This window comes from Balaenoptera physalus (genome assembly GCF_965194825.1).
Source record: "Balaenoptera physalus genome assembly, chromosome: 8".
Lineage (NCBI taxonomy): Eukaryota > Metazoa > Chordata > Mammalia > Artiodactyla > Balaenopteridae > Balaenoptera > Balaenoptera physalus.
Window position 1 is genome coordinate 16,811,106 of NC_138887.1, and position 24,163 is coordinate 16,835,268.

At 41.7% G+C, this 24,163-nt stretch overlaps 2 long non-coding RNA genes across 2 annotated transcripts in view; both read left to right on the plus strand.

The window, feature by feature from the left end:
• Positions 1 to 14,980, plus strand: part of LOC309666319 — a 52,843-nt gene extending 37,863 nt beyond the window's left edge. The window contains exon 3 of the long non-coding RNA XR_014267047.1: positions 13,419 to 14,980. This is a non-coding gene — a long non-coding RNA (uncharacterized lncRNA). The remainder of the gene's footprint in view (positions 1 to 13,418) is intronic.
• Positions 14,981 to 15,089: 109 nt separating this feature from the next.
• Positions 15,090 to 20,211, plus strand: LOC309666321. The gene is made up of 2 exons (XR_014267049.1): positions 15,090 to 18,768; positions 19,927 to 20,211. It is a non-coding gene; the product is annotated as an uncharacterized lncRNA (long non-coding RNA).
• Positions 20,212 to 24,163: the final 3,952 nt, after the last annotated feature.

The window sequence follows — 24,163 nt, forward strand, 5'->3', positions numbered from 1 at the left end:
TGGAGAATGTTCCATGAGCACTTGAGAAGAATGTGTATTCTGTTGTTTTTGGATGGAATGTCCTATAAATATCAATTAAGTCCATCTTGTTTAATGTATCATTTAAAGCTTGTGTTTCCTTATTTATTTTCATTTCAGATGATCTGTCCATTGGTGAAAGTGGGGTGTTAAAGTCCCCTACTATGATTGTGTTACTCTCGATTTCCCCTTTTATGGCTGTTAGTATTTCCTTATGTATTGAGGTACTCCTATGTTGGGTGAATAAATATTTATAATTGTTATATATTCTTCTTGGATTGATCCCTTGATCATTATGTAGTGTCCTTCTTTGTCTCTTGTAATAGTCTTTGTTTTAAAGTCTGTTTTGTCTGATATGAGAATTGCTACTCCAGCTTTCTTTTGATTTCCATTCACATGGAATATCTTTTTCCATCCCCTCACTTTCAGTCTGTATGTGTCCCTAGGTCTGAAGTCTCTTGTAGACAGCATATATATGGGTCTTGTTTTTGTATCCATTCAGGCAATCTGTGTCTTTTGGTTGGAGCATTTAATCCATTTACATTTAAGGTAATTATCGATATGTATGTTCCTATTACCATTTTCTTAATTGTTTTGGGTTTATTATTGTAGGTCTTTTCCTTCTCTTGTTTTTCCTGCCTAGAGAAGTTCCTTTAGCATTTGTTGTAAGGCTGGTTTGGTGGTGCTGAATTCTCTTAGCTTTTGCTTGTCTGTAAAAGTTTTAATTTCTCCATCAAATCTGAATGAGATCCTTGCCGGGTAAAGTAATCTTGGTTGTAGGTTTTTCTCTTTCATCACTTTAAATATGTCCTGCCACTCCCTTCTGGCTTGCAGAGTTTCTGCTGAAAGATCAGCTGTTAACCTTATGGGGATTCCCTTATGTGTTATTTGTTGTTTTTCCCTTGCTGCTTTTAATATTCGTTCTTCATATTTAATTTTTGATAGTTTGATTAATATGTGTCTTGGCATGTTTCTCCTTGGATTTATCCTGCATGGGACTTTCTGTGCTTCCTGGACTTGATTAACTATTTCCTTTCCTATATTAGGGAAGTTTTCAACTATAATCTCTTCAAATATTTTCTCAGACCCTTTCTTTTTCTCTTCTTCTTCTGGGACCCCTATAATTCGAATGTTGGTGCGTTTAGTGTTGTCCCAGAGGTCTCTGAGACTGTCCTCAATTATTTTCATTCTTTTTTCTTTATTCTGCTCTGCAGTAGTTATTTCCACTCTTTTATCTTCTAGGTCACTTATCAGTTCTTCTGCCTTAGTTATTCTGCTATTGATTCCTTCTAGAGAATTTTTAATTTCATTTATTGTGTTGTTCATCACTGTTTGTTTGCTCTTTAGTTCTTCTAGGTCCTTGTTAAATGGTTCTCGTATTTTCTCCATTCTATTTCCAAGATTTGGGATCATCTTTACTATCATTATTCTGAATTCTTTTTCAGGTAGACTGCCTATTTCCTCTTCATTTGTTTGGTCTGGTGGGTTTTTACCTTGCTCCTTCATCTGCTGTGTGTTTCTCTGTGTTTTCATTTTGCTTAACTTACTGTGTTTGGGGTCTCCTTTTCGCAGGCTGCAGGTTCATAGTTCCCTTTGTTTTTGGTGTCTGTCCCCAGTGGCTAAGGTTGGTTCAGTGGGTTGTGTAGGCCTCCTGGTGGAGGGGACTGGTGCCTGTGTTCTGGTGGATGAGGCTGGATCTTGTCTTTCTGGTGGGCAGGTCCACGTCTGGTGGTGTGTTTTGGGGTGTCTGTGGCCTTATTATGATTTTAGGCAGCATCTCTGCTAATGGGTGGGGTTGTGTTCCTGTCTTGCTAGTTGTTTTGCATAGGGTGTCCAGCACTGTAGCTTGCTGGTCATTGAGTGGAGCTGGGTCTTGGCATTTAGATGGAGATCTCTGGGAGATTTTCGCCATTTGATATTACGTGGAGCTGGGAGGTCTCTTGTGGACTAGTGTCCTGAACTTGGCTCTCCCACCTCAGAGGCACAGCCCTGACGCCTGGCTGGAGCACCAAGAGCCTGTCATCCCCACGGCTCAGAATAAAAGGGAGGAAAAATAGAATGAAAGAAAGAAAGAAGAAGATAAAATAAAATAAAATTAATAAAATAAAAAATTATTAAGAAAGAAAAATTTTTAAGTAAACAAACAAAAAAACGGACAGACAGAACCCTAGGACAAATGGTAAAAGCAAAGCTATACAGACAAAATCACATACAGAAGCATACAGATACACACTCACAAAAAGAGAAAAAGGGAAAAAAAGATGTATGTCGTTGCTCCCAAAGTCCGCCTCCTCAATTTGGGATGATTCATTGTCGCTTCAGGTATTCCACAGGTGCAGGTACATCAAGTTGATTGTGGAGATTTAATCCGCTGCTTCTGAGGCTGCTGGGAGAGATTTCCCTTTCCCTTCTTTGTTCGCACAGCTCCTGGGGTTCAGCTTTGGATTTGGACCCGCCTCTGTGTGTAGGTCGCCTGAGGGAGTCTGTTCCCCGCCTAGACAGAACGGGGTTAAAGGAGCAGCTGCTTCGGGGGCTCTGGCTCACTCAGGCTGCGGGGAGGGAGGGATATGGATGCGGGGTGAGCCTGCGGTGGCAGAGGCCGGCGTGACGTTGCAGCAGCCTGAGGCACGCCATGCGTTCTCCTGGCGAAGTTGTCCCCGGATCACGGGAGCCTGGCAGTGGCGGGCTGCACAGGCTCCCGGGAGGGGCGGTGTGGAGAGTGACCTGTGCTCGCACACAGGCTTCTTGGTGGCGGCAGCAGCAGCCTTAGCATCTCATGCCCGTCTCTGGGGTCCGCGCTGATCGCCGCAGCTCACGCCCGTCTCTGGAGCTCGTTTAGGCGGCGCTCTGAATCCCCTCTCCTTGCGCACCAGGAAACAAAGAGGCAAGAAAAAGTCTCTTGCCTCTTCCGCAGCTCCAGACCTCTTCCCGGACTCCCTCCCGGCTAGCTGTGGCGCACTAGCCCCTTCAGGCTGTGTTCACGCCGCCAACACCAGTCCTATCCCTGCGATCTGACCGAAGCCCGAGCCTCAGCTCCCAGCCCCGCCCGCCCCGGCGGCTGAGCAGACAAGCCTCTCGGGCTGGTGAGTGCTACTGGGCGCCGAGCCTCCGTGCGGGAATCTCTCCTCTTTGCCCTCCGCACCCCTGTGGCTGCGCTCTCCTCTGCGGCTCCGAAGCTTCCCCCCTCCGCCACCCGCAGTCTCCGCCCGCGAAGGGGCTTCCTAGTGCATGGAAACCTTTCCTCCTTCACGGCTCCCTCCCACTGGTGCAGGGCCCGTCCCTATTCTTTTGTCTCTGTTTTTTTTCTTTTTTCTTTTGCCCTACCCAGGTACATGGGAAGTTTCTTGCCTTTTGGGAGGTCTGAGGTCTTCTGCCAGCATTCAGTAGTTGTTCTGTAGGAGTTGTTCCACATGTAGATGTATTTCTGATGTATTTGTGGGGAGGAAGGTGATCTCTGCGTCTTACTCTTCTGCCATCTTGAAGCTCTCTCCACCATACTGTCTTGATTACTGTAGCTTTATAGTAAGTCTTAAAATTGGGTAGTATGAGTTCTCGAGCTTTGTTCTGTTTCACAACTGTTTTGGCTATTCTTGTTCCTTTGTCTTTCCATACACATTTTAGAATCAGCTTTAGAACCTATAAAAATTCTGGAATTTTGATTGGGATTATGTTGAATCTGTAATTCAGTTGGAGGAGAATTGATATCTTAAGAATATTGAGGCTTCCATCTACGAACATGACAGATATCTCCATTTATTTACATCTTCCCTGATTTCTTTCATCAGTAGCTTTCAGCTACAGATCCTGTACATGTTTTGTTAGATTTAAATCTAAGTGTTATATTATTTTGGTGTGATTTTAAATGGTACTTAAAACTTTTTTTCATATTCTAATTATTTATTGCTAGTATATAAAAATGAATCTGATTTTCATATACTGACCTTATATTCTAGGGCCTTATGAAACTATTCATTAGTTCTCGAAATCTTTTGTCTGTCTTCCTTAGAATTTTTTCATGTAGATCATCATGCCATTTGGTAGTTGAGATAATATTATTTTTTCTTTCCAATTTGTAAGCCATTTCTATGTTGCTTTGGGTCCATCCCATGTAAGTGCTCAGGGGAAGTGCTGGGATTTGTGTTGGTTCATGCATAGAATTCGGGGATTCCCGTCTTTGATTCTCTCCTTTCTTGGGTTTCCCCACACTGTCCACACTCAAAGGACCCCTATGCTTGGTCCTTTGCCCAGAAAGCTAGGATTTCTTTTGGAGTTTTAGCCGAACTGCAGTTGCACATTTCTGCTGCATTCGGCTGCCCTTGGCGCAATTGGCAAGAAAATAGAGAACAAAAAATTAATGGGGTTCCCCCTTCATACCCTTGGCACTGCAGGACCACTTTTCTTGGTTCTTCTGGCCAGAAAGATAGGTTTTCTCTTGGGGTTTTAGGTGTCATTTCACTACAGAGTAGCTCTGCAACTGAGACTATTCTTGGGGCAGGACAAAGAGAGGAAAAAAAAAAAAACCCCAGCAGATATTCTCTACATTTTTTAGATAATAGGAACTCCTTTTCCAGTCCTCTGGCCAGGAAGACAGGCTTTCTCTTTATTTTGTAGCCCATTCCCACTTCAGAGTTTCACACTAGGGCCACCCTCAGGTCAACCATAGGAGACAAAAGAGGAAAAAGTACAAACTTTTCATATAAGAGTCTGTTCTCCAGAAAAACAGAAACAGTAGGAGATTGACTGATTGATTGATTATGAGGAGTTAGCTCATGCAGTTATGGAAGCTGAGAAGTGTCTTGATCTGTGGTCTGTCAGCGAGAGACCCAGGAATGCCAGTGTATAATTCAGTCTGAGTCTGAAGGCATGAGAACCAAAGGAGCCAATGCTGTAAATCCAAGAGGGCAGGAAAAGACTGATGTCCCAGCTCAACAGTGAGGCAGGAAAAAAGGGTCAAATTCCCCTTCTTCTGCCTTTTGTTCTATTCAGGCTCTCAACAGATTGGATAATGCCCACCCACATTGGGGAGGGCAATCTGCTTTACTGAGTCCACTGAATCAAATGCTAATCTCATCCAGAAACACTCTCACAGACACGCCCAGAAATAAGGTTTAATCTGGGCACCCCATGGCCCATCCAAGTTGACACATAATAACAACCATCACAGGGTCATTCTTCAAGTTTGGGGGTTCCCTTACCCCACTTGCCTGCTCTTGTTAATTTTTAAGTTTCTGAAGTAGTTATTCTTCATATTTTGACCAGTGTATAGCTGCAATCAGTGGGAGAGGTAGGCAGCAGTGGGCTTCATCCTTGGCACACCAGGAGTCTGAGTAGGTTTCTGACGTGGGCAGAAGTAGAAGGAAGTCTAGGAACCATGAGACTTGAGTGTTTGATGGGTCATCAGTGAAGATGTTGAAATTACCTAGATGATGACAGGAATCTGGGTGGAGAATGCCTGGGGGTCAGGTGCCAGAGTTTAATGAGTAGAGCTGAGTGGCTTGGGTAGGAGGAGATGACAGGGATGAGGATGGGTAGAGGGAAGCATGAAGACTGTCAGCTGGTGAATGAGGCTCACATGAGGAGTTTTTCAAAGTGATTCAAAGTGGTAGAGTCACAGTTTGGATGTGGCGGCAGAATCCTATATGAAGGTCCACCTCACCTTCTGTGGATTGGGAGATAGGTAGGTTATGTGAGAATGAGCAGCCTTTGCTTTGAGAAGGATTTGAGGGAAGTCATGGTGCATAACGAGTGAGCTTTCAGGTAGTATGAAAATATTCCGGGTGAGGGAAGGGAAGAAGAACTCAGTGAGGGCATAAATAATATGCCACATACAACCTTAACACTTATAGCCCTGGGCTCAGTGGATTCTTAGCATGCAGGTGAGAAGGCAGGATAAGATTGTGATTGAGAGCATGCACATAGAAGCTGAGTTGGTGCCCTTCCCAGCTGTACCCCTTGTGTTGTGTGTGATCTTGGACAAGTTACTTAAAATCTCCGAGTCTCAGTTGCCTCATCTCTAAAATGGAGATAATAACAAAGGATCATGAAGATTAAATGACAGCATGGGCAAAGTGTTAATGCAGTACCTGACAACACAGAGCAAGTGCTCAATAAATGATTGCTATTATTATGCTCATTTTTTTTAACCCATTTCCCCCACTCCCTACCCCCTACCTCTGGCAACCACCAGTCTGTCCTCTGTTTCTTTGAGTTTGGTCTTTTTCAGATTTTACATAGAAGTGGGATCATTTGTCTTTCTCTATATGACTTATTTCACTTAGCATAATGACCTCAAGTTTCATCCATGTTGGCACAAACAGAAGGATTTCCTTCTTTTTTATGGCTGCATAATATTTCAATTCTATATGTATACCATATGTCCTTTATCCATTCATCAGACAGTGGACACTCAGGTTGTTTCCATGTCTTGGATGTTGTAAATCATGATGCAATGAACATGGGGGTGCAGATATCTCTTTAAGACAGTGATATTTCTTTCAAATATATACACTCAGAAGTGGAATTGCTAGATCATATGGTGACTCTATTTTTAATTTTTTGAGGTAACTCCATATGTTTTCCATAGTGGCTGTACCAAATGACATTCTTATCAACAGTGTACAAGGGTTCTCTTTTCTCCATATCCTTGCCAGCAGTTCTTACCTGTCATTTTGATAACATCCATCCTTACAGGTTTGAGGTGATATCTCATTGAGGTTTGATTTGCATTTCCTTGATGATTGGTGATATTGAGCACCTTTTCATGTACCCTCTTGGCCATTTGAATATCTTCTTTGGAAAACTGTCTATTCAGATCTTTTGCCCATTTCATAATTGGAATATTTGTTGTGTTTTAGGGATTTTGGGGGTGTTTTTGTGAGTTTTGTTTGTCTGTTTTTGTTTTTTTGCTACTGAGTTGTATGAGTTCCATATATATTTAAAATATTAACCCTTATCAGATATGTGGTTTGTATTTATCCTCATTTTAACAGCTAAGAGGGGCTAAATAATCTGTCTGAGGTCAGATACCTAAGAGGTGAGCTTCAGGTCTTCTGATTTCAATTCTTTGATATGGAGGGAGCCCAGGGCAGGGATGGCCTGATGAGTAGAAATAAGTGGGCCAGTAAGCCAGTCCTCTCCCCAGCTCTTATTTGACAGCCCCTAGTGGCAGATTCATCTCTTTGTATTTAAGACATCCCTCCATTAAAAAACAATGCAGATCTCTCTAGAGGAGATAATACAGGGAAACTTACATGTAGTATTAAGTGTCAGGCACTGTGTTTAACTGGACATGCATTGTCTCATTTAACCCTGGCAGGGACCCCTCATGCTGGAGTTTTTATTCAGGTTTGCAGTTGAGGAAACAGACCTGGAGAAGTGAACTCAAGGTCACTTAGCTCATTAGTGACAGTGTTAAACTGCAACCCTAGACTCCTACCCTAAGTCCCGTGTGTTTTCCTCTGTGCCACAGCTACTCTCTCCCAAGGTGAATGATGCTAGATAACCATTTGAACAAAGTAGTAAAAAGACATACTTAAGACTACTAGTTCTCACCCAGGCACTGTTCTGTGGGTGACTTTGAGTTTGTTACTTACTCAGTAGGTTTGGAGTTTTTCTCTCTGGGGAACAGAGATGACAAATTCCTAGACTTTGCCTTTGTTAGTCTGCTGTGAAGACCACTAAAAATTAATAAATCTCACTGACAGATTAAAGTTTCCAAGTTGAAGAGAGTAGTTTGAATCATTCTGCAGCCATATATTAGGTCTGTTAAAGGTGAGAGTTGGGATTTCAAACAGCTTTGATAATCTCCATCAATTCCTTTCTCCAGGATTTGACTGCTTGTTCTCATTCCATTTCTAATTTTTTCCCTTTTTTCTTTTAAAACTATACTTCCCATCTGTCAGCTCATTCCCTCTAATTTCTCCCCATGTCTAGTGATTGTCATTCCCCATATGTCTACAGGAAATCTACCATCTAAGAAGAAAAAAATTAGAAAACAAAACCAAGAAAGTAAAACTCAATGTTAAAATGTAATTTGGGGGCTTCCCTGGTGGTGCAGTGGTTAAGAGTCTGCCTGCCACTGCAGGGGACACGGTTCGAGCCCTGGTCTGGGAAGATCCCACATGCTGCGGAGCAGCTAGGCCCGTGAGCCACAACTACTGAGCCTGCGCGTCTGGAGCCTGTGCTCCGCAACAAGAGAGGCTGCGATAGTGAGAGGCCCGCGAACCGCAATGAAGAGTGGCCCCTGCTTGCTGCGACTGGAGAAGGCCCTCACGCAGAAACGAAGACCCAACACAGCCATAAATAAATAAATAAATAAAATTTTAAAAAAAAGAGCATAAGGGAATTGAGATTAAAATAAAATTGACATTAAAAAAAATGTAATTTGGAGTTAACACCTCTACTTCTAGCCAAAATGTAATCACATGGACCATATTTATACTCCTGCTGGAAACAGCTAAGAAGCGGACAAAGTATACAAAACAACTCTCCTCAAGACATCAGGTATCAGTCAATGAAGGACAGTGATCCCTGAAACTGGGAAATAAATGGAGTGATCTCTACTGTGCCTTAGCTTCCTGACTGGATGGGGCTTTGAGGCTGTGGTGTAGAGAGGAAGAAACCAGGCAGAGCCCAGCAGTTTTCCAGAATTGTGGAGATGGAGTCAGTAGTTCAGGGATGCTGCTAGATTTCACAGGGCAGAGTATCAGAGAAGAAAAAGCTGCACAGAGAGAGAAATCCAGAGATCAACAGAATGTCTGCCTTGAGTATTCAATTGAGTATTGATCAGCTCATGTATATAAGGAAACCTTTAAAGGCCAGGGGAAGAAATAATCGAAAGGATTAGAGGGAACAACACCCAGGGTCACATAAGGCCAGGAATAATACATGTTCCCTACAGTCAGTGTGGAAGACCTCATAATTTACGTGCCATTGGTGGAGTTCTAAAGAGAATCTTGCATCAGTAGTGGGGGAAAATTATCCTTCAACTGAATGCTGCTCTTGTTGTGCCTAAAAAAGCTTAGCAGCAAGACCTGAAATAATCAGACTATTTCTAAGTAACTTAACTGTACCCCAGAACAAAGCTCAAACATATTTAGAGGAATACAAAAATATCCAACACCCAATAAGGTGGAATTCACAACTTTGGCATCCAATCAAAAATTGCTAGACATAAAAAGAAGCAGGAAAATACAACCCATAATGAGGGAGAAAATCAATCGATCAAAACTGACCCAGAAATTACACAGATGATAGAATTAATAGATAAGAGCATTAAAATGGTTATTATAACTCTATTCCATATATTCAAGAAATTAGAGGGCAGATTGAGCATGTTAAATGGAGACATGCAAGTAATAAATAAGACCCAAGTCAAACTTCTAGAGATGAAAATGATAATGACTAAAATGAAAAACCCAGTCTAAGATTGCTAGATGGGATTAGTGGCATATAGACATTGCACAGGAAAATATTTGTGAACTTGAAGACATAGCAATGAAACCATCTAAAATGAAGCACACAGAGAAGACTTCAAGTGGCCATATATACATGTAATTGGGTCCTCAAGGGGGAGGGCAGGCAGGAAAACAAATGGAATAAACAATGGATAAGAATTTTCAAAGTTGATGAGAACTGTAAAAACAGGGATCCAGTAAGCTCAATGGACCCCAAACACTGTAAAGATGAGGAAACTACACCAAGGCACACCATAATCAAAAATTTTCAATCCACAGATGAAGAGAAAATCCTAAAAGGAAGCCAGAGGAAAAAGATAAAAATGAAAGTAGATTTCCCATTAAAACCAATGCAATCTAGAATACAGTGGAACAACATTTTTAAAGTACCTGAAGAAAAAATCGTTCTGATTTTGGATTAGGCAAAGATTTGTTAGCTACAAGACCAAAAGCATAATTCATTAAAAGAAAAAAATAATTAGACTTTATCTAACTAAGCACTTACGTTTTTCAAAACACTGTTAAAGAGTATGGGATAAGGCAGAGACTGGGAGAAAATATTTACAAATCATATATGTAACACAGGACTTGTATCTAGAACATATAAAGAACTCTCAAGGCTCAATACTGTAAAAATTATAAACAATCCAGTAGAAGATGGGCAAAGATTTTAAAAGACACATTATCAACGATGATATATGAATGGCAAATAAGCACATAAAAAGCTATTCAACATCGTAAGGCGAAATGCAAATAAAAACTATTACACTACACATTGATTAGAATGTCTAAAATTACAAGATTGCCCTACCAAGTGTTAGCTAGGATATGAAACAATTGGAACTCTCATACACTGCTGATGGGAATGTAAAATGGCACAACTACTTTGGACAGCAGTTTGGCAATTTCTCAAAAAGTTAAACATACACCTGGTGTATGACCCAGCCAATCTACTTTCATATATTTTCCCAAAAGAGATCAAAGTCTGTATCAATACAAAGAATTTTACATAAATGTTTATTTATAATAAAGCCAAATGTGGAAAGAACCCAAATGGTCTTTGACATGTCAATGGATAAACAAAAAAGTAAAGAACTATTGATACAATAACAGGGATAAAATTAAAAATAATTACTCTGAGTGAAAGAAGCCAGAGACCTCTTCCCCTACCAAAAGAGAGAGAGAGTATGTCTTTATGATTTCATTTATATAATATTCTAGAAAATGCAAGATAATCTATGGTGACAGAAAATAGACCAGTGATTTCCTAGGGATGGGGGTTGGAGAGATGTGGGATGGAGGGATAACTGAGCACCAGGACATTTTTGGAGGTGACAGATATGTTCCTTGCCTTGATGTAGTGATATGTACATGAGTGTATACTTATGTCAAAACCTATCAACTTGTATACTTTAAATATGTGCAGTTTTTTGTATGTCAGTTATATCCCAATAAAGCTGTATATAAAGAACACATGATTAGATGTCCTGCCTCTCGACCTCTAGAGCTACTATTTCAAACCTGGGCCTCCAGCATCTACTGATTCTCTGAATCCCCAGTATCCTTTCAATGAATCACACCATGTCTTAAAAATAAATGTAATTAGAAGAAAGGGGAAACACCCTGGCGGTTATAATGTGTAGCAATTAGAGATGTCTCATAGCTTTTGGAAGTGTGGTCCATAGATGGGATGGGCAACGTATTATATGTTTGCTTTAAGCAACTCAGAACTGATGGCAGGTCCCAGATGCTGAGTCTCAGTATACCCTTTACCTTGACATTCATTAGTTACTTGTTTACCAGTTAGTTATCCTCTGCCTCTTCCTACTTGGTCTGTTTTGATCACTTCTGCAGTTACAGTAGAACTATAAACACCACATAATAGGTGCTCATTAAATCTTCTTTTTAAAAATTTTTATTGGAGTATAGTTGATTTACAATGTTATGTTAGTTTCAGATGTACAGCAAAGTGAATCTGTTATACATATACATATAGCCACTCTGTTTTAGATTCTTTCCCATATAGACCATTACAGAGTGTTGGGTAGAGTTCCCTGTGCTATACAGTAGGTCCTTATTAGTTATCTATTTTATGTATAGTAGTGTGTATACGTCAATCCTAATCTTCCAATTTATCCCTCCCCCTGCCTTACCCCCTGGTAACTATAAGTTTGTTTTCTATTAAATCTATATTAAATGAATGATTGCATTTTATTGCTTCTGTATAGAATGTATGTCCAGATATTTGACAGTCCTAATGATAAATATCCTCAAATCATCAGCGTTTCACTGGTTTCAAGGTTTTCTAGTCTTTAAGCCATTTTTAGGTTTTGTAACAACCACCACAAGGTAGACCTAAAGCTTCACTCCCTGGATCACACAATGCCCCTCTTTCCCCTCTTTGTTCACACCTGCTGCAACTGAATGATGAAGACTATATAATATGATACTTGTTTAAAGAGGCCAGATTCCTTTTTTTTTTTTTAAGTCAGACAGAATTAAATCTGACTGTGTAAAACTCTGCCAATGCTGTGGCAGCAGAGATAAAGAGGATCAGTTCAAGTTGAACTCTCTGGGCTGATCCTTATGAGCTGCCTGGGGCATGAGTGCAGTTAAATACAAATGGTGCATTCATAAATATGTCTACTGCTTATCCAAATAACAAAAATCATGCATTTAAACAAGTAATTCATTTCACTGGAGAACACTTTTCTAAGAGAGTTTGAGTGATGGAAAATTCCTTGGGGCCTTTCCTATTGCAGAAGGGCAGTTCACCATGAAGGGCGTGTTAACAGAAATATGAAACCCGACATAGTTGTTGAAAGGTCAGTGTTGTCTGAATAACAACATTCTCTAAATTTTGTCTTACCTTGTGACATGATAATCCACGTCAGTCATTAAGCACTTATTATAAGTGGGACAGAAGTTGACAACTTCTACATGCTTCAACACCTATTGATAATATTATATTTAGTCATGTCTGCACTTTGCATGTGAACATCCATTGGTAGTCATTCTTCTCCCTGAAAAATAGGCCCCATATATTCCAGTGGATTTGCAAATTTAGCTTTCCTGAATTGGGATAGGGAACAGCAAAAGGGCATCACTTGATACCCATTGTTTGATTTTATTGGATAGTTATGGACCTATCCCTATATAAGGATTCAGACTTTTCTCAATCTTCTCCAAATTGAATTAACAGCTATTGTCTATATTCAATTCCACTGAACAAACATGGTGTTACATACCAGACATTATGAGACATATAACTGAAGGAAAATTGCTTCCCAAAGTTTACTTGTAATGGATACAGTAGATGGACCCTCAAAATCAGTCCACCTTCCTAATGATGCCTTGTTTTTGGAAGGTCATGAAACCACTCAGTGGATCAAGATCAGTGTGGTTAAAATGAAATAGAACCATAGAGAAAATATCAGAGTACATTACACTTAGTAAGGATAAACAATGTTTCATGGAATTTTGTTTCATTTATTTATATGTATAGATGCATGCTTACATAGGGTTGTAATGAAATATGTGTTTCTTAAGGTAGGTTGGGGTCAAGATGTTGAAAGACACTATTCTAATACACCTTCCTGAACTCTCTGCCTCTCTGAAGCTAAGGTTCTGGTTGGGACTTAGGTTCATCCATTTGGATGTACTTGCACAAGATTTGGAAAGTGTGATGGTTAATTTTATGTGTCAACTTGACTGGATCACAGGGTGCCCAGGTATTTGCTTAAACATTATTCTCAGTGTCTGTGAGGGTGTTTTGGATGAGATTAACATTTGAATTGGTAAACTGAGTAAAGCAGATTGCCCTCCCTAAAGTAGGTGGGCCTCATCCAATCAGTTAAAGACCTGAATAGAATAAAAAGGCTGACCCTCCCACAAGTAAGAGCTGACTGCCTTCGAACTGGAATATTGGTTTCTTTCTGCTTTCAGACTCAAACTGAAACATCAGCTCTTCCTGGGTCTCAAGGCTGTGAGTTCTTCAGGCTAGAGCTACACCATCAGCTCTCCTGGGTGTCCAGCTTACTAGCTCACCCTGCAGACCTTGGGACTTTTCAGCCCCTACAATCGTGTGAGCCAGTTCTTTATAATAAATCCCTGTCTATCCAAATAGCCAAAGCAATCTGGAGAAAGAAAAAACGGAGCTGGAGGAATCAGGCTCCCTGACTTCAGACTATACTACAAAGTGACAGTAATCAAGACAGTATGGCACTGGCACAAAAACAGAAATATAGATCAATGAAACAGGATAGAAAGCCCAGAGATAAACCCACGCACCTATGGTCACCTTATCTTTGATAAAGGAGGCAAGAATATACAATGGAGAAAAGACAGCCTCTTGCTGGGAAAACTGGACAGCTACATGTAAAAGAATGAAATTAGAACACTCCCTAACACCATATACAAAAATGAACTCAAAATGGATTAAAGACCTAAATGTAAAGCCAGACACTCTAAAACTCTTAGAGGAAAACATAGGCAGAGCACTCTATGACATACATCACAGCAAGTTCCTTTTTGACCCACCTCCTAGAGAAATGGAAATAAAAACAAAAATAAACAAATGGGACCTAATGAAACTTAAAAGCTTTTGCACAGCAAAGGAAACCATAAACAAGACGAAAAGACGACCGTCAGAATGGGAGAAAATATTTGCAAATGAAGCAACTGACAAAGGATTAATCTCCAAAATATACAGGCAGCTCATGCAGCTCAACATCAAAAAACAAACAACCCAATCCAAAAATGGGCAGAAGATCTAAATAGACATTTCTCCGAAGAAGATATACTGATTGCCAACAAACACATGAAAGGATGCTCAACATCACTAATCATTAGAGCAATGCAAATCAAAACTACAATGAGGTATCACCTCACACCGGTCAGAATGGCCATCATCAAAATATCTACAAACAATAAATGCTGGAGAGGGTGTGGAGAAAAGGGAACCCTCTTGCACTGTAGGTGGGAATGTAAATTGATACAGCCACTATGGAGAACAGTATGGAGGTTCCTTAAAAAACTAAAAATAGAACTACTATCCGACCCAGCAATCCCACTACTGGGCATATACCCAGAGAAAACCATAATTCAAAAAGAGTCATGTACCACAATGTTCATTGCAGCTCTATTTACAATAGCCAGGACACGGAAGCAACCTAAGTGTCCATCGACAGATGAATGGATAAAGAAGATGTGGCACATATATACAATGGAATATTACTCAGCCATAAAAAAAAGAAAATTGAGTTATTTGTAGTGAGGTGGATGGACCTAGAGACTGTCATACAGAGTGAAGTAAGTCAGAAAGAGAAAAACTAGTACCGTATGCTAACACATATATATGGAATCTAAAAAAAAAAAAAGCTTCTGAAGAACCTAGGGGCAGGACAGGAATAAAGACGCAGACGTAGAGAATGGACTTGAGGACGTGGGGAGGGGGAAGGGTAAGCTGGGATGAAGCGAGAGAGTGGCATGGACATATATACACCACCAAATATAAAATAGATAGCTAGTGGGAAGCAGCCACATAACACAGGGAGATCAGCTCAGTGCTTTGTGTCCATCTAGAGGGGTGGGATAGGGAGGGTGGGAGGGAGATGCAAGAGGGAGGAAATGTGGGGGTATATGTTTATGTATAGCTGATTCACTTTGTTATACAGCAGAAACTAACACACCATTGTAAAGCAATTATACTCCAGTAAAGATGTTAAAAAATAAGTAAATAAATCCCTGTCTATGTAGATATACATCTTATTGGTTTTGTTTCTCTGGAGAATCCCAACTAATTCAGAAGGTGAAAGATGCATCTATTGGTTCTACTGCTTTTTCTGGCAAACACAATGTGGTGAGCAGAATTCTAAAAATAGCCCCCAAGTTTCCATACCCAAATGCTGGGAACCTGTGAAAATGGTGAGATACCACTCCCATGATTTTGTTATGTTATATGGCACAGTTGATCTTAAAATAGAGAGATTATCTGGATGGGCCTAATCTCATCACATAAGCCCATCTAAAAGCAGAGAGTTTTCTCTGGCCGAAGGCAGTAATGGAAGTCAGAGGAATTAGTGTGAGGAGGATTCCATTTGAGGGATCTTGCTGCCAGCTATGGTGTTGTGAGAGAGCCTGTAAGGAGGCCCATGGAAGGAGCTGTGAATGGCCTCTAGAAGTTAAGAGTCACCTCTGGCCAATAGTCAGGAAACAAAGACGTCAGTCCTACAACCGTAAGGAACTGAATTCTGCCAAACCCAAATGAGCTTGGAAGGAGATTCTTCCAAGAATGAGAACCCAGATGAGAACCCAGTCTGCTGACACCTTGACTTCTGCCTGGTGAGATCCAAGCAGAGAACCCTGCCTGGACTTTGGACCTATCAAATTGGGATAATAGTTGAGTTTGGGGTAAAAAGTTTGTGGTAGGTTGTTATACAGCAGTAGAAATATACATAGTCACGGAGATGTGTTTTCCTCGGCAGCATTAGCAGGGATTTAGAGGCAGTCATTTGTATCCAGAGGCAGGGTGTAGGACGTCTGTTTTTGTTGGTGCAGATCTAGCAGGTGCACTGGGTCTGGAGCCAGCAGTTCCGGTGATAGCCTTCTTGTTTTCAGCTTTCCCATTGTGGCAGAGGTTGGAGTCACTCTGGCAGAACAACAATTCTGCCGTGTTGTCCTGGAACCTAGACCCCACTTATCTAGCCCTTCTAATGTTCCTCCTATTAAATCACTGCTTACATATAAGATAATTTCTGTCATATGCTACTGAACCTTGACTATTATGTCTCTAAATCTCCTTAAATATAATGACAGCTGTCAGCTTATTTAAATCTCTCAAGTACTCCTTACTTCTTGAAAATCCTTCTTTTGGTTTTAAAGACATCTTACTCTCCTGGTTTCTCTTATATATTTTTTCTACTAATTTTCATTCCATTTTACTGGCTCCTTTTCGTTCAACAAACAGGCATTGAACATCTACTAGATTGAAGACACAGTGTGTGCAAGTGCAGGGGTCCCATCAAGAACTGGTCATGCACAGATGTAGAGAACAAACGTATGGACACCAACGGGGGAAAGTGGCGGGGGTGGGGGTTGGTGGTGGTGGGATGAATTGGGAGATTGGGATTGACGTATATACACTAATATGTATAAAATAGATAACTAATAAGAACCTGCTGTATAAAAAATAAATAAAATAAAATTCAAAAAAAAAGAGAAAGAATTGGTCATGGACCCTGTCCTCCAGGGACTTGACAATATGTAAATGATAACTATATAAGGTGATAAAATCTATAGTAGAGGTGGGTAAAATATACTCTGGAAGCCCAAAGAAGAAAACTTATCACTCTCTGGGGTGGTCAGGGAGTAATTCATAAAGATGATGGCGCTTGAGCTGAGTCCAGAAGGATGAGTAGACCTGTTTCAGACAGACGAAGTAAGGAAGGGCATTCCAAGCAGAAGGAACAGAGAGGGCAAAGGCATGGAACTTTGAAAATGTGACATATCACAGGAGCAGCAAGGAGTTTGCTGTGGCTGGATTTCTGGGTGCAGATGGGAGATTAGTAGAGAAAAAAAGTCAGGATTTGTATAAAATGTGACATGTGAATTGGATCCTAAAACAGAGAGTTTACTGGAGATAGTTATCATAGGAAAGTTCTTCAACTTTGAGGACTACCCACTGTATTCAAATAAAGTCTGAACTCCTTGGCTTTGTTAAAAAGGTTGTTCATCCCCTGACTCACTCTCTAGTGTCACGCTCAAACCAGCTTCCTCTCGCCTAACATACACCCATTTACTCCTTTACTCATTCATTTATTTTATTGTTTATTTTTTTGGCCGTGCCACATGACTTGGAGGATCTTAGTTCCCTGACCAGGGATGGAATCTGGGCCCTGGCAGTAAGAGCACCGAGTCTTAACCACTGGGGAATTCCTTGCTCGTCCATTTCTTTAGTCAGAGAGCTTGGGTGGTTGGGGGGTGGACGGGAGAGGCAGATGGCTGGGAGGCGCAGGTCATTGAAAGGACTTTGGCTTTTATCCTAGGCGACATGGAAAGGCCATTGAGGGCCCTGATCTATTTTACATTTTAAAAGAATCACCCTGGCTACTCTCTGGAGAGTTGAATGGGGTGGGAGGCAGAGGGTAAGCAAAGAAACGAAAAAGAAAGTATTGTAATAATCCAGAAATGACTCTGGCTTACACCAGGATGAGAGTGGTAGAGCCAGTGAGAAGGGTTATGATTCTGTGTGTATTTTAAAGGCGGAGATGATAGGATTTGCCAGTGGATTGAATGTGGGGTATGAGAAAACAAGAGGCGTCAAGGATGACACCAAGGTTTTTGGCCTGAGCTACAGGTTGGAGATCGTTTCAATTTGCATTAGATAGAGATCGTGGCAAGGGTGGGTTTTAGAGAAAATAGCAGGAGTTGTTTTTTTAACATGGTGATTTTGAGATGCCTGTCAGACATCCGAGCTTACATTTTGAGTATGCCATTGGTGTCTGGAGTTAAAGGAGACGTTCGGATGGGACTCATGGGTGGTTTACTTGGTATTTAAAGCTATGAGGGAAAAAAAATAAAAAAAAATAAAGCTGTGAGATTGGATGAGATCACCTAGGCAGTCCGAGTAAATGAGGAAAACAAGTACAAGGACCGAGCCCTGGAGGTTCTAGCTCTTAAAGTTCTGGCTGATGCGGAGGAACGAGCAAAGGAACCTGGAGGGAGTGGCCACCGAAGGAGGAGGAGCGATCTCAGGAGGACGTCAAGTCCTGGAAGCCAAGTGAAGAATGTGTTTCAAGGAGGGAGAGAGCAAGTGGGTCAAATGCTGATGGCAGGTCAAGTAGGATGCGAGGTCAAAGAAATGATCACTGGATTTTGCAAAGTGGAGACCATCGCCACAGGGCAAGAGCAGTTCCCCTGGCACTGGGGAAAAGCCTATTTGGAGTGGGTCCTACAGAGAATTGGAGGAGACAACGGATAGGCAGTTCTTTCAAGGAGTTTTGTTACAAAGTGAAGGAGAAAAATGAGGCAGTGGTGGGTGGGAAGGGAAGGATGTGGGGTCAAAAGAGGGCTTTTTTTCTTTTTAAGACTGGAGAAGTAACAACCTTTTCATATTGTCCGTTTTGCTGACGGAAATGATGATGTAGGAGAGCGGGGGAGAATTGCTGGCAGCAGTGTCCTTGAGAAGGCAAGAGTGCCTCAAGTTCAGTGTCCAAAGAAGAGTTGGCTCAGACAGGGATGAACAGGTCATCCGTACTAATGCTGGTGAGAGAAGAGGACATGGGAATAGATACAGGTAAGATGGTAGATGTGGTAGCAGGTGATTTTGCAAGTTTTCTTCTCACTGGTTGCATTTTCTCAGTGCAATAGGAAGCAAAGGTACAAGAAGAGAGTGAACAGTTGGAAGTCTGCAGAGAAAGGAGTTGGGAAGTATGGGGTTGGGCAGAATGTTCGTTCAGGTTTTTCCCTAACATCCCAGTAGTAGTCTAGAGGTGTAAGTGAGTAGCCCTGTGACCTTACTTGAGGTCAACGGGCCTGAGATAACTGTTGTGTGTCTTTCTCCAATGACATTGGGTGTTGATATACATAAGAGGTGAATTAAGTTGAATTTCTTGCCGTTCCCTACCCCTTTACCTTTTCACGGACTGTTCATCTGCCTGCAATGTCCTCTCTACCCTGTTTAGTCATCTTCCAACTGGCTCAACTGCCACTTACTTGAGCCTACCAGGCAGAGTTCATTACTGCCTTCTTGGAGCTATCGTGGTATCTGTGCATCCCTCTCTTGTAATAGCTGCCATATTGCACTGATATATTTCCCTGTCTTCCTAGTTAGTTTGGCTGTTCCTCGAGGGTGTCGATTTAGTAATCTGAAATCCTAGTGTTGTATTTGGCCCATGGTTGGCATTCATTAATCGCTTATCAAACTGCATTGAATTCCAGGGAGAGAATCAGCAGGAAGGGTCGGCAGGTAAGAGAGGTAGGGTGTAGAGATAGAAAGAGTGGTGACATTTAGAACAGGGAGATAGGGTCTAGAGATAGAAAGAGTGGTGACATTTAGAACGAGGCTCAGCTGCTCTACAAGGAGGGGAACTCCTGCCCCTGAGGATGAGTAAGATAACTGCTTCCTCAGCTTTAGTGATGGAGTGAAATTGAAGCCCATGTCAATTGGTTCAATAATACTTCTACGGAGTTTACTTTGAGGATCAAATGACGTCGTACGTGTGGAAGAATTTTGTAAATGAACTACACAATATAAGATGTTATTTCTTACAACACTCTACGTCAAGGTAGTAGAAATGTGTTGAATTTGTACATTTTACTAGCATATAGGCTGTATAACAAAGGAAAAGGAGAATGGGTTAAAGGTAAAAACACTGATGATAGTTTGAATCTTCTTTTGGCATTCTTACTCATAAAAGTCTCTACGGAAAATACTCCTCATGGTCTCTTTCAGTTACAGCATGTTCCGGGCCCGCTCACTGTCTCGGAGCCAGAAACCCTGGTGTGACCTACTTTGTTCAGCCAGGTGGTGTCATAGACAGACAGACGTGGCAGCTCATCGTGCAAGGAGCGGGACATGAAGAGCCTGCGATCTGGCTGGCTGGCGTCACAATGCACGGGTTTGGGACATGTCTGTGCTCAGCAAAGGCCAACCTTCTACAGCATTCCAGCACTTGAGGGAACTTTCTAACACGTTGGTGATATTAACAATTCCAAAGCAGTAAAGTGTTTAATCCTTGATGCTGACAGGAAGTAGTATTACTTTAACACAGGTTCTGACTCTTAGGGTTCGTTAATTGTTCGTGTCTATTTGTCTTAGGTTTCCCTTAAGTTTCATGTTTCTTAAAGCAGGGACCATATTTTATACTTCATATCCTCTGCTTACACATGCCTGCCACAGTATTTTATGGGTACTCAGCTTCCATCTGTTATAGATTGGGCTGTTTTACTAGGTGTCCAGCAGCTTTCATGGTGACCAGGTACAGACAGAGCATGAAGAGGAAGGCAAGGCTGGTGCTTTTCTACTATGTAAAGCACATGTTGTTTAACCTGAAATCCTGGGAACTTATGATGTCCTGCGTGAATGACTGTGGGTTTAGGACTTTCTTATTCTACCCCTTCTTCCTATCAACTTAAAATATCTTTCTGGCAGTTTATCTTTCTTTCACTCCCTAACTTAAAATAAATTACAGCATTGCCTTTGGGCTACCTGCTCATGTGGGATTTAAATTCGTAAAAGAAGAAACTCTAGAACACAGAGAGCTTTGTGTTTTGAGGTACACCAGGAAGTCTGCCTTCTTGCTGACTTCGTAGGGTGGGTTGGGTTATGCTGTTATATTTCTGGGAGGATCTTCCAAGATGCAAATATATTTATTGGGAAGAGTAGCATGTCAGTCCATGATCGACCAACAGGAAACTCAACTTACTTCCTGTAGACTTGATTCTACCAGTCACAGTAAGGAGTGAAAAACAGGACAGATTAGTTTTGATGAGAAAATGCATCATAACTTTCTTAGAACATGGAGTTATGCCCATAGAAAAACAAAATAAGAGCATGAGATTGGGGACCCAAAAGTTGATTCTGAAAGCGGAATCCTGATGCCAGAGCAAAGAGCAAAGATAAAGGCTGTCTAATCTCTTTAGGTTGAAGAGTTTGCTCCAGTAGGGAAAAACACTCCTTCAGAGTTAGGAGAGAGGCTGGTCAGTATTCTACAGGCTCCCCATGACCGCCTCCTGACCATGACCTTTCAACTCATGCAGAAATCCTTTCTACTCTCCCTTGAACTTCTTGCCTCCATCCTTCTCACTCTACCTATTTAATCCCTGAGCACCATCCACTTTCCTTTGAACTTTCTGGAATCCTGTTCTTACTCTTCTTTTCACCTTGTTCCTGCTTCTATTATGGGCAATTTCAGAGTTCTGGGAATGTCGGTCCAAGAACGTAGCTTCGAAGTTCTCTGACTGTTCGGACGCCCACAACCTTACTCACTAGGTCCCTTTAGCAGCTAACTTCCATGGCCACAGTCTGGGCTCTGTCACCACCCAGACGTCCAACTCTGGAATCCCCTCCCCTGACCGGGTGTCCCACTATCTTACCCACAACTTCTCTTCCTCAGCCTGAGGGAGACTTGTAGTCCTCACTCCCTCACCCTGGTTTGTCTGTCTCTTGTCCATCATGGCTCCACTTCACTTCTTCATCCAGTCTACACTCCGCTTTGCTTCAGAGCCTCTCATCCTCTGATGAATCTGCCTTGCTGGCCTTGAACCTTGGATGAGTTTCACTCTCAGTCCCCTCCTCTCATACTCAACCCACTGAGCTGCTGGAGGGAATCACATAGTCTTTGGGGTCACTGCCACTATCACTTTATTGCTGCCAATGTCAGCTGGACCCTTCAGGCTCCTTGACAGTCTTAAATATGTCTGGTCACCTTCCATTCCCACTCCTTACAGAAGCTGTTCCAAACCTCCATCATTTTCCTCCAAATGTCTTTCTCACCTTTCTTTGGGGAAATGGTTCTTACTTCATAGATAGAACTTAGATCATGGACACCTTCAAGCTCTCACTGAGCTCCCTACACCTACAACCTTCAACGTCCTCCAACCTCCACTCCAGTCTCAGAGAAAGAAATGTTCCTTCTCCCACTCAAGACATTCATTCATTCATTCAACAACCACTGAGAGCCTACTCCATCTTAATATACATCCACTGTGCTGTATATTGGGGATATTAGACATAAGGATGTAGACCCTACCACCAAGGAAATTAAAATCACGTAGGGGAGACAGACCTGTAAATGAATTATAATTCCGTGTACATTATGGTGTAATGATACAAACAAGCGTAGAGCATTTTAAGAGCATGAGGGCAAAACCACCTACCTCAGCTTTGTGAGAAGGAGATGATGTGTCATGAGGGACTTTTTGGATGGCGTGTTGCTTGAGCTAATCCTTAAAGAGTGAGTAGGAGTTAACTATGCAAAACTGGAGTGGGAAGGAGACAGGCGGGTCAAGGATTAGAGGGCAGGGAAAAGAGAGATTGAGTAGAGGAAGAGGATACAAGTAAAAGCGTGAAATTAAGTTATTCTCATTCTTGAATGTGTCCTAGACTTCGTTATGTGACCATCCCACAAATAACCTCAAACTCAACGTATTTTCCCCAAATTTCCTTCTCTGTCTTTATTCTTTATTATAGCATATGACACCTCCACCTGTTGGGTCACCAGAAAACTGGGAGATTTCTTCAGTTCTTTCCATTCCCTCTCTCCCATCATTTAAATAGTAACTAGTTGACTCTACTGCATCAACATTCCTTGCATGCCTCTCCCTTCTTCAGCTTTGCTTAGTATCAGTGCAGTAGTCTCATATTTGACCTCACCCTCCATACCCCACCTAGAGTGATCTTTCTAACATGCAGTGGTTACATCACTGCCCGGCTGAACCATGGTTCCCCACACTTCCAGCATGATAGCAAAGGCCTTTCCCATACAGCTGCCCCCTCCCACTTTTTCTTCAAATTGCATTCATGCACATTTTAAACTAAATTCTTCCAATACCCCAGTAGGTGAGTCTGATATTTCCCAGAGCCGACAGTAACATGACATATTCAAAGACATCTAGAAGCCAGGAGTACAAGTGAGCTGGAACTCTCCTTACCGTGGTGTCCCCAATTCAGTGACTGCGTCCTTATTATTCCCTGGCCATTTGTCCATGCCGGTAGGCTCTAGCCCCATCAACGATCAGCAGTTTCTTTAATATGCCCTATTATTTCATGCCTAGATGTCCTTACCCCCCAACAGGTACAAGAATGTTGAGGCAGCATCTTAATATGAACACATTTTAATGCAGTCTAAAACAAGAGCCAAATATTTATTCTTTTTTTTCTTTTTCTTTCCTGAATAATGACTGTGATAGGCACTCTTAACCCATTCCTCAGTCTTTCCCTTTTGATTCTCTCTAGGATGAGGATGACACCAATGACCTTCAACATACTGACTTCCTGTGTTAATCTTCCATCAACAGTTTTAAGTTACTTTAAATGTCCTGCTTCAAGTTGTATTGCTTCTGCTATTTTACATGCTCTTCCCTTTCACTTGTCCTCCTAGGACACCCTCACCACCTTTTATTACCACCATCCCTACCTCTCATACTCTTAGGTAGTTCTTCTAGTCACCCATCCTGGTTCCCGAGTACGATCAACCACTCTCTCTCTGAGCCCTGACTCTAATCTCTGTATTCACTTCTATTGGCATCTCTTACACTTTTGTGTCCCCTCCATAAGAATTAATCTTTCACGGACAGGGTTCACTCATTTTCTTAATTTCTGGTACCTCCTAGAGTTTTGGAACAGGGCAGGTATAAGCAGATAGGGTAGGGGTCCCTGGAGGAGAAGAACCAGATATAGCTTTTTCACGTTAGAGAAGCCATTTTAGGCCTGCGCCATTTTGTGATCTAAGCCTGGCTACAATGCTTGCCCTTTGACGAGTCTCAGTAATAATGATCCTAAAGGAACAAAAGAATAAACCACTGTTATCAGGCAAGAGAAGGAACAATAGCAAAGATAACGAACCAGTTGTAAAGACTCCCCTTTCTGTTTCAATGGTAAAGCTTAGCCTGAAGCACTTTCTTGAGCTGTTTTGCAGAAATTAAATCCCCCTTGAGAGGTCAACAACCAGATCAACTGGAACCTAAGG